Source organism: Dipodomys spectabilis, unplaced genomic scaffold (genome assembly GCF_019054845.1).
Source record: "Dipodomys spectabilis isolate Male_0828 unplaced genomic scaffold, ASM1905484v1 ptg001480l, whole genome shotgun sequence".
NCBI lineage: Eukaryota > Metazoa > Chordata > Mammalia > Rodentia > Heteromyidae > Dipodomys > Dipodomys spectabilis.
This window is the reverse complement of record NW_024872157.1, coordinates 1-10,409: the sequence shown is the minus strand read 5'-3', so window position 1 is coordinate 10,409 and position 10,409 is coordinate 1. Positions and strand designations below refer to the sequence as shown.

The following is a 10,409-nucleotide window of genomic DNA, read 5'->3' as shown; positions in this document are numbered from 1 at the left end:
GTTTATAATTATTATAAAGAGGTTGTGTAGAGGGATTTCAATTTCATGAGGCAGATAAATACATTTCCTTTCATACAGCATCTTCTGTTCCCTCACTCTCATCCAATGAGCTCATTTACATTCTGTCCTTTCCTCCCTTCATTTGTCTACCCTTTCCATACCCTCCTCTTTAATGCACCCAATTCTTGGAATTGATATTTTCAAGCTTTGACCTAGTCTTTCTAAAGGTTATAGTATTTGGGCCACATTGACAGCAGCGATGGTGGAGCAGGAAGGCTCCCAGAATGAAGACAACAATCACATGCAAGGTAAACTGCATCAAGGGCATGCCAGAAGTACCGGACCCTCTTCTTCAGGTACATGCCCCAAAGTAAGCCCTCTGGGGCTCAGGAGTTCATGTGCTCGGGATCACACTCCTGTTCTTCCCTCATGGCCAGCAAAAGAGCACAGCAGCACTGTCCATGTTGGTGTTGGAGTCCCCAAAGAAGGCAGAAGTGGATGTAGTGTCTGGCTAGGATGTTCAGTTTGATGGACCCCACTGATCCAGAGCCTTGAAGTGTTTCAGTTGGGGCTCCTGGAAACAGGGCCACCCCTGGTTCCATTTGCTTTGGGCATTGACTCTGTGGAAAGCAAGAACTACTGGGAACCTTGATACTACTTTCTACACTCCACAGACAGTGTTGGCTCTGCCAACTTGCTGGTGGAGGACTCCATGGCCCAAAGCTTCCCAGGCAAGTGGACATGCTCGTGCGCCAGGCAGTGCTGCAGTTTCTCTATTGGAAAAACAAAAGCAGGTCTGTGGTCTTCATCATGTATGCATAGAAGTACCATCCAACAAACACGGGCCACCCTCTGTCCAATCCCTGCTCCACTTCATCTGGTTTCTGCTGCGTGCCATGGATGGCGCCAAGCTGACTGTATTCATGGTGCTGTATTAGTAGTGCCAGCCCTCCCTGTTCAGGCACCTGATGCATGACAAGTATCTCAACAGGACAGAACAGGACAGGACAGTTCTCCCTTAGGGTGCACCCAAGCTTTCGTCTTCCTATGGTGGTGCTAGGCCACCTCCTGGCCTCCATTATTTACTCTATCACCTAAAATGTTCTTTCTTATTTATGCTCTATGCATTAAAAATTTCTTCAAAGACAAGATAAACTGTTCATGGCTTTCATACTCACTGCTCTAAATCCTGAGATGCTTACATTATGCCATTCTGCTTTGAGTAAAGACCCTCCAAATGGATTTTATAGAACCTTTCAAATGTTATACAAAAAATAAGGACTAAGTAAATGATGAATAAAGTACTTAATGGTTAGAAGACTCAATGTCCTGAAAAGATTCGCCTTAATTGCTCAGTACATGGAATATAATTCCAGACAAAATTCAGCTCGGTATTTTTTTAAAGAAACTTTTAAGGGCTGGCAAAGTGGCTCATTGGTAGAGTGCTTGCCTTGCATGCATGAGGCTATGGGTTCGATTTCTCAGCACCACATAAGCAGGGGAAAAAATCCGGAAGTGGCGCTGTGGCTCAAGTGGGCGCTAGCCTTGAGCCTAAGAGCTGAGGGACAGCGCCCAGGCCCAGAGTTCAGGCCTATGACTGGACCAAAAAAAAAAAAAAAGAAACTTTTAAGAGGGCAGCTACTATTTCTTACCTTCCTAAAGAAGTATTTTTGTAGAATCAAAATGATCTTTTCAAAGTTTTAGGAAAAGTCAATAATAAATTCATCAATGCCTAGAATTTTCTTGATTAGAATGCATTTAAAAGTACATTAACGAAATATGTGTAGATTCTGTTTGTTTTTCTCTTTCTTCCGTAAGTAGGTTTGATACATTTCATTTTAGCTAGTACTCTACCCACTAAGCTATGCCTTTAATGCATAATTTCGGGTTACTTAATATGCCAGAAAAGATAATAGTGATAATAATGCTATTAAGACCTTCACCCATCTAGATACCCATATTTTGTTTGTTTTGGTTTGTATTCTATCAGTATATTTTTTTTTTAATTTTATTTTATTTTATTTGAGAACATACTGTACAGAGGGGTTACAATTACATGGGCAGGATAATGCATTCATTTCTTACCAAGCATTGCAGCCTCCTCCTTTGTTTACCCTTCACCTCCCTTCCCGGCCTCCCCCCTCCCTCCCAACCAATCGTACCCCCCCTCCCCCCCCCACCGACATTGTAAAGCTGGTTTTGACATGACATTTTGTACTTCTCATTGTTGCAACAGGTCCACCTGAATCCTTAAACGACTTGTTTGTCCCCGTCTCCTCCACATGTTATACTGACATCAAATATAGTGAAAGCGGGGGTTACACTGTGGGGGAGGGACATACAAAGCAACAAGGAAATAATCTTATAAATGCGTTAGAAACACATGCATGAAAGAAACAAAAACATTAAAATACATATTTGAGGTTTTGTTTTCCTAACATCACATTATCTGACTTTTCCGCTTGACTCATACCTATACTAGATATTGCAAATAAGGGAAACCATGGGACCTATGTTTCTTTGGGCCTGGCTTACTTCACTTAATATATTTTTTTCCAAGCCTTTCCATTTCCTAACAAATGGGGAAATGTCATTCTTTCTGATGGAGGCATAGAATTCCATTCTGTATATATACCACATCTTCTTGATCCATTCATCTACTGAGGGGCATCTGGGTTGGTTCCATGTCTTAGCTATGGTAAATAATGCTGCAATAAACATAGTTGTGCTGGTAGCTTTAGTGTGGCCTTGTTTGTGATCATTTGGGTAAATGCCCAAAAGTGGGATTGCTGGGTCGCTGGGGAGCTCTATGTGGAGTCTTTTGAGGAACCTCCATACTGCTTTCCAAAGTGGTTGAACAAGTTTACATTCCCACCAACAATGAAGCAAGGTTCCTTTCTGTCCACATCCCCTCCAGCATCTGTTGTTGTTAGAGTTCTTGATTTTTGCTGTTCTAACTGGAGTGAGGTGATATCTCAATGTTGTTTTGATTTGCATTTCTTTTATGGCTAGGGATGTTGAACATTTCTTCATGTGTCTATTGGCCATCCTTCTTTCTTCTTCAGAGAAGCTTCTCTTTAAGTCTTTCGCCCACTTACTTATTGGGCAGTTGTTTCTTTGAGGATTTGTTGTTGGGTGGTTTAATTTTTTGAGTTCCAAGTATATTTTAGATATGAGACCCTTGTCCGTTGTATGGCTAGTAAAGATCTTCTCCCAGTCCGTGGGCTTTCTATTGATCTTGCTAGCTATGTCATTTGCCCTGCAGAAATTTGTATGTCATAAGGTTTGTTTTTGTTTTTGTGCTGTTCCTTGAGCTTGAAATCAGTACCTTGCCCTCTCCTTGAAACTGGACATTGTTAGCACACACCGGTAATTCTAGATACTCAGAGAGCTGATATCTGAGAATCCCGGTTTCAATCCAGCCCAAGAAGGAAAGACAAAGAGTTTCTTATCTCTAAATAATCCCCCCAAAAAATTTCCAGCATTTTGGGTATTAATTGGAGAGAGGAGTCTCACAGATTTTTCTCCCCTGGTTGGCTCTGAAACAAAATCTTCATCTCTTTGCCTCCTCCGTAGCTACGATTTCAAGCCTGAACTTGTACTCTTTTATTCTTCTATTGTCTTCTATTCTTCTTTTGCTCCCCTATGAATATTTAAGAATCACCTAATTAAGAGGTTTAAAAATCCTGCTTTTGAACACAGCAGAGAACATCAATAAAAAGAAAAGCTATGTCTGCTCAAGGGTAAAACACCGCCCTTGAAGGAAAATGCATAAGTGAGAAGGCCAGGTCCTGAGTTTAAACCCCAATATCAGCACTCAAAAACGTTGTTTTCCTTGAGCTTTATATTAAATTGTTCAGAAAAACAGCATTGTAGTAATATTTAGCATTACTATTACAATCATCAGGTATATTTATTGATGTTATTCCTTTATTTTCCTAAATTTTACTTACACATTTATATCCAGTAATGGAAAGACAAGATTACTGTTTCACAAGTATTTATGGCAGTTGAATATATGGATGAGAGGTGCATAAAAGTAGTTTGGATTGAAAATAGATATTTGCAAGCTCTTCACATAAGGAAATGATAATTGAAGAAGCTGTGAGCATGTATGAAATAAGCTACAGAAACCAGCAAGGAAAGATAAGGCATGATTCTGGAGAGCAAACAATTTTGGAAGAATAGAAAACAAGGGAAGTATTTAGCTTTTGGTAAGAACTTTGTAACCCACCTACACAGTAGACACATTTGATCCCTTATTACTAGTAAAAGGCATTTCAGTTAACTTTATTTTACAAAGTTAAACATGATTAACATTCAATTTTAACTCTTTCAGTTAAGCAATTAGTGTAGCCATGTGCCAGTAGCTCATGCTTATAATTCTAGCTATTCAGAAGGCTGAGATTTCCAGATCCTAGCTCAAAGTCAGGTTGGACAGGAAAGTCAGTGGGATTCTTCTCTTCAATTAACCACGAGAAAATTAGAAATGGCTCTATGGTTCAATGTGGCAGCAATAGCCTTGCTATTAATCTCAGAGATAGAACCCAGGCCCTGAGTTCAAGCTTTCTGAAATTATTCTTAAAATACTTGTTCTCAGTAATTCTTTAACTTTTCTAGAAGACGGTTTTAAACTTTGGGATTTTTTATTTCATGTTGTCAGCATGGCTTTTTAAGATATGCAGAGAAAAAAATATTATTTATATTCATGTGGAGTACATGGGCAGCAAAGATGGCGCTGAGAGGGAGTTGAGTGGACAGTGGAAATCAAAACGAAGGTGAAGGTTACCCCCTCTGACTCGGGTGTCCCTGACTCTCCTAGGCCCCTCCCTATTCCTCTGATTCAGAGGGGGGAGGTATGGCGCCCTCCGTGACCTGCAAGAGAGACCTGTAAGACTCGGACCCCTACCAACCTCCCATGGAGAGGCCGAGGGCTGGGGAAGTAACCTACTCGGAGGCCTGCCCTTTAATGAAGTGCCACTTGGGAGCCTGGACCCTAGGCCACAGGATTCACTTCCCCAAACACATCCAGTCAATCTGGCACCTGGAGCTAACAGGCCATTGGAATGCTATCCAGGGCAAGCTAAGGACCTTAAAGAGTTCTGCAAGCGGTGGTGGAGGATGGCCCAAACTCTCCTTGGGCCCTTACCCTATTATAGGACGTTGATTATCACCTGTGTGTCCCTAAGGACTGGCTAGATGTTGCCAAAGCCGTCCTCAATAGTTCTCAGTTTATTAAATGGTGTGCTTTCTTTAAGGAGGAATGCAGAGTGCGAGCAGAGAATAACCGGCAGGCTTAACCCATGATACCTATTACTTTTGCCATGTTAACAGGGACAGGGGAAGGATACTCCACTGGCCTCCAAAAGGCCACAATACCTGGCCTGTACCATGACCAGGTGAGGCAGGCTGGACTTGCTGTTTGGTATAAACTGGATGATGGCCCACTGAGACCCCCATAGCAGGAGTGAGACAAAAACCTGGTGCGCCTCTAGCTGAGTTTGTAGACTGATTCCAAAAGAGTATAAACCGCAAGCTGCCCACAGGGAACCTATGAGATCAGTTTGTAAAGCTGCTGGTCTGGGAAAGAATGAATGCAGACCACCGCATGGACTGCGCAAGATTGAGAAAGAGTACCCTGAGCAGATGGGTGGTGGCCTCTCAGGATGTGGGAATGCAACAGCATCATTCCCAATCACTAGCTTTAGCCTTACTGGCTTAGACATCTGCAATGAGGCTATTACCCAGGCATTGGCAGCCCGGACCAAGAAACCCTAATACCATTGGGGAGAGAACTTGTTTTAAATGCAGGCAGGAGGGGCACTTTAAGAGGGACTGTTTAAAACAATCCCCTGCCAACCGTCATGGGGGGGGGCAAATTGCTCCCTACACACTGTCCCAGGGGCAGGAAGGGATTCCATTCGAAAAAAGTATTGTCAATGCAAGTTTGATTTAGATGGCCAGCCTTATCTAGGGGGAGCAGTGGCCATTGACCAAACCTAAACTTGTAGCCCTCCACCTTTTGGTGGTGGAACAGATAAATGTTGGGCACATACGCCCTTCTATGAGTCCTTAGAACACTCCTGTATTTATTATTCAAAAAGACTTTGGGGCTTGGCATATGCTCCAAGATCTATGTAAGGTAAATGAAAGAATGGAGCTAGTAGGAACGCCCCTAAGAGGCATGCCCTGGACTCCTGCTATATGTTCAGAATATACCTCGGTTGTCAATGATATTAAAGATAGTTTTTTTCTATCCCGCTACATCCAGATAACTGCAAGAAGTTTGCTTTCTCCATCCTTTTTCTTAATTTTTCCCAGCCTGATCGGAGGTTTCAATGGATAGTGCTGCCACAGGGAATGGCCAATAGCCCGACCTTTTGCCAACAATACTTGTCCACACTTTTAGGGCCTGTGCTGGGTTCAGATACCTCGCTTGCTTATGCCTACATGGATAATATAATTTTGGGGCACCAAGACCTGGGAAGCCTGGAGGACCTTCTGGCCCAGGTTCTCGCCATGTTGAAAATGGAGGGTTTTACCATAGCCCTCAATAAAATTCAAAAGGTATCTCCTTTTAAGGTGCTCAGAACCCACCATATCTTGACTCAGGCCAGCCCCCGTAAGCATTTGCTGGATTTTCCAGTCTCGCTAACCTTAACCCAACTTCAGAGTCTTTTAGGGGGAATCAATTGTCTGTTGCCATGGGTTCCCGTCCCTACAGATAGTCTTGTGCCCTTATTTGCCCTACTAAAAGACAGGACACCCTAAGAAGTTATTACAATTATAGACAGTCATCGGGCAATACTTTTGTAGTTCCAAAAAGCCCTGGATGAAGTTTCCCTGAGGAGGTATTCTATTTTTGAACCCATTTCCTTTTGGTTGTTTGCAGGTGTCACATTAATTTCTGCAGTTTTAACTCAAAGGGGGGAGCCATTAGAGTGGGTTCACACTCCCCTGGGGGGCACACCTCAGGTGTACTCTCAGGCAGACCAACTTGCTATTGTCAAGGGAAAGACCCAAGCCCAAAGGCATTATGGCCTTGACCATCACTCCATTGTTTTTTCTTTTCAGATGGCAGACATTGAGTTGTTCACTCGAGCCAATGCTCATCTTGCTCTCTCATTGGAGGGATTTCTAGGCCAAATTGACCGCCATCATGGGCCATCCAAATGGACTGTAATGTTATGGCAACTTCCTCTAAAATGCCATCTCTATTTTCTCATACGCCTATTCCTGGCACTCTCCATGCTTTTACTGATGGAAGTAAAGCAGGCTCTGTGTATGCAGCCTTTGAGGAATAACAAAACACCCGAAGCCAACAAAGATTTAAACTTTGCAAAGGGACAGCACAATATAAAAATGCTCGCTGTAATTATGGCACTTCAGGACATTCAAATATAATACCCTTTAATTTTTATTCTGATGACCTATATATGATTAACTTGCTCCCTCATTTTCCCCAAGCATATATTAAGCTGGATGAAAGCCTTATTTCTCCTCTTATGTTTACTCTTAAGGGGCTATTAGAAGGATGTGGAGCCCCTATTCATATTCAACATTTGAGAGGGCATTCAAAACTTCCTGGTTTTTTTATCCCTAGGCAATAATTGGGTAGACCAGTTAGCTACTGGTCCACAAGCATTAATGTTACAAGAGGCTACCTGTTTGCATGATTTAACCCACATTAATTGGAGAGGTCGTCAATATAGATTTCCTTAGATTCCTGTAAATGACCTCAAAAGAATTGTACATACCTGTAAAACATGCCAGCTCTTCTTAAAAGTATCCCCATTACAACCACCAGGTGTAAATCCCAGAGGCCTTAAACCTAACGTCCTCTGGCAAATGGATGTTACTCATTTCCTAGCCTTTGGTAAGTTTCAATATATCTTTGTATCTATAAATACCTACTCAGGAGCAGGCTGGGCCACAGCACATACACATCTTCTTCAATGCTTTGCCACCTTGGGTCTACCAGCACAAGTTAAAACAGAAAATGGACCTTTTTTTGTTAGTAAAGCAATGTCAGAATTTTTTTTTAACAAATGGCATATTAATCATCCTACAGGAACTCCCTATAATTCCCAAAGTCCAAGTAGTTATAGATAGAAATCTCCAGTGTCTTTAAGAGCAATTATTAAAACAAAAAAGGGAGTTAGTCCACAATTCAGGCCCCACAACCGGACCCCCAAAAAAAAATTAAAAAAAAAAAAAAAAAAAAGGGAGTTAGCCCCATATGTAGTTATAGGTATCTTTGTTTACCATTACCATTTTAAACTTTTCAAAAAGGGCAACTGAATCCAGATTTCAGAAGCACTGACGACCACCAAACCTTAAGGAAAGTCAGGTGGAAGGATCCCCTGCCTTGACACAACAATGGAGAGGACCTGACCCCCTAGTTACCATGAGCAGGGCCTTTGGATGCGTTTTTCTCATAGGGGAGACAGCCTCCATTTGGATCCCTGCCAGGAACCTTAACTATTTACCCATTTTCTCTATACAGGAGGATGCCCAAGATAAACTAACCAACAAAGAAAGTAAAACAGCTATGGTGGCCGAGGCTTGTGTATAAAGAGGGAAAGCAAAAAAGATAATTACTAACCATCCCCAAGGGCAACCAGCCCTTGAGAAGGTCTTGTGTTCTCTAACAATTGCAGATGGTGATACTCCAGCTGTTGGCTGTCCTGACCTTCACAGTCCCAGCAATGGCCCTACGGAATCTGCATCGACCTCAACGGGTGACCTGTGCAGTGATCAGCGCTGGCAATGCAGAAATAATCAAATAAATTGTCTTTAGAACTTTTTCAAACCCACAGGCAAATACCCGGATTAGAACAAGCCCCACCTCTGGACTCTGAAGAGGCAAAGATTGCTATCCCATCCATGACTAATGTTAAAGGACTGCTAATGACATTTCTTGGCCTGGTAATGCTTTTGCTGATGGATTTTCTATGCCTCCTTGCATTATATGTGCACTGCAAAACTCTTCCGAGCTTAGCCAGCCAGTTACATAAGATCAAGATCAAAGTGAATGAATTTCCCCCGAGAGGAATCGCAGCCAGAGATGGGTAAGAGCGGGTGTCAGTCTAACCAACCTAAGACAAGGCCTTTAGCTTTGCTCCGAAGAAGTTCCCGATGATGGGTAAGGCAGACAAGGCAATCTACCCAACCTATGACAGGTGGGTTCTCTTCTTTAAACAAAGACAGGGTGTTGGGAACTGACAGTAAAGCTCAAAGGTCATCTTGACCCCTGTGCTCACTTAAAGGCACATACAAGGAACTGGCTTACTTAAACCACACCAGGTGACTGGAACTGCTTTGCTATGTCTGCAGTTTCTTTTAAATTTTCCTTGTTTTTCTGCACTATAGTAGAATGGCCTGAGTGTAGGAGCCCACGAGAATGCACCTTGCCGCATGTATGGAACTCCCAATACCCAGGCTGCTCCCATGTTCTGAAGAGGACAACCTTATGAGATATTGACTTTTATATATGTTCAGGAATTAATTGAACTGTTTCAGACATTTCTAACTGTGGTGGAGCTGATGTTTATTACTGTGCTAGGTGGGGATGTGATGTAACAGGGACAAGCTCTTGGATCATGCACAAGGGCCCTCCCTCTCCTTGTCTGCCAAATCTCGCCCACCAGACTTGCCTCAAACCTCCTGCATGGCCAATGCTATTCTTTCCAATGTAATCCTGTTAAAATAACCTTTACAGTAGAAGGAAAAGGATTACTAACTGGGAGGTGGGTCTGCCATTAAAATAAATAAAGGGGAATCTGTGGAGCACGTGGGCAGCAAAGATGGCACTGAGAGGGAGTTGAGTAGGCAGAACCCAATTTGCTGTAGAGCACATGGGCAGCAAAGATGGCATTGAGAGGGGTTGAATGGGCAGAGCCCCATTTGCTTTACCTTCAGTGCATAACCAGCCTGTGGAAGCTTAGGTACATGATAGGGTGTGAACTTTACAGTAATTGGTTCCTTTTCCTTCCCTCCCATGCCACTGGGTCTTTTTTGCTTTAAAAAGTGCTTACTGTGTGTTAATAAACGAGTTTTCCTACTTGACTTGACTCCCTGCTGCTTCTGATTGTCTCCCACGCTAAGCATGGCTGGGGAATGGGCGAGCGACCGCATTCACCATTCTTCAGACCCTGTCCATCTTTTGTGGGATGGACAAAGACCCAACATAGTCATAATTGGTTTGGTTTCCTTTGTATTACAGATTGCCTCTACACCCAGAGATCAGCTGTAAAGCAGATGGCCAAATCCTGGCTCTTGGCAATGAAGATGGATTTGTTTTTCGTTTATCAAAGAAACAAACTTATGAAATGGTAGCCTTTATATATAACACCTTAATAGTAACCATAAAATTATTATTATTATTATTAAGTTTTGTCAGTTGTTGT

At 42.5% G+C, this 10,409-nt stretch overlaps 1 pseudogene; it reads left to right on the top strand.

The window, feature by feature from the left end:
• Window positions 1–342: 342 nt before the first annotated feature.
• LOC122103049 lies at window positions 343–1,022 on the top strand (annotated as a pseudogene).
• Window positions 1,023–10,409: the final 9,387 nt, after the last annotated feature.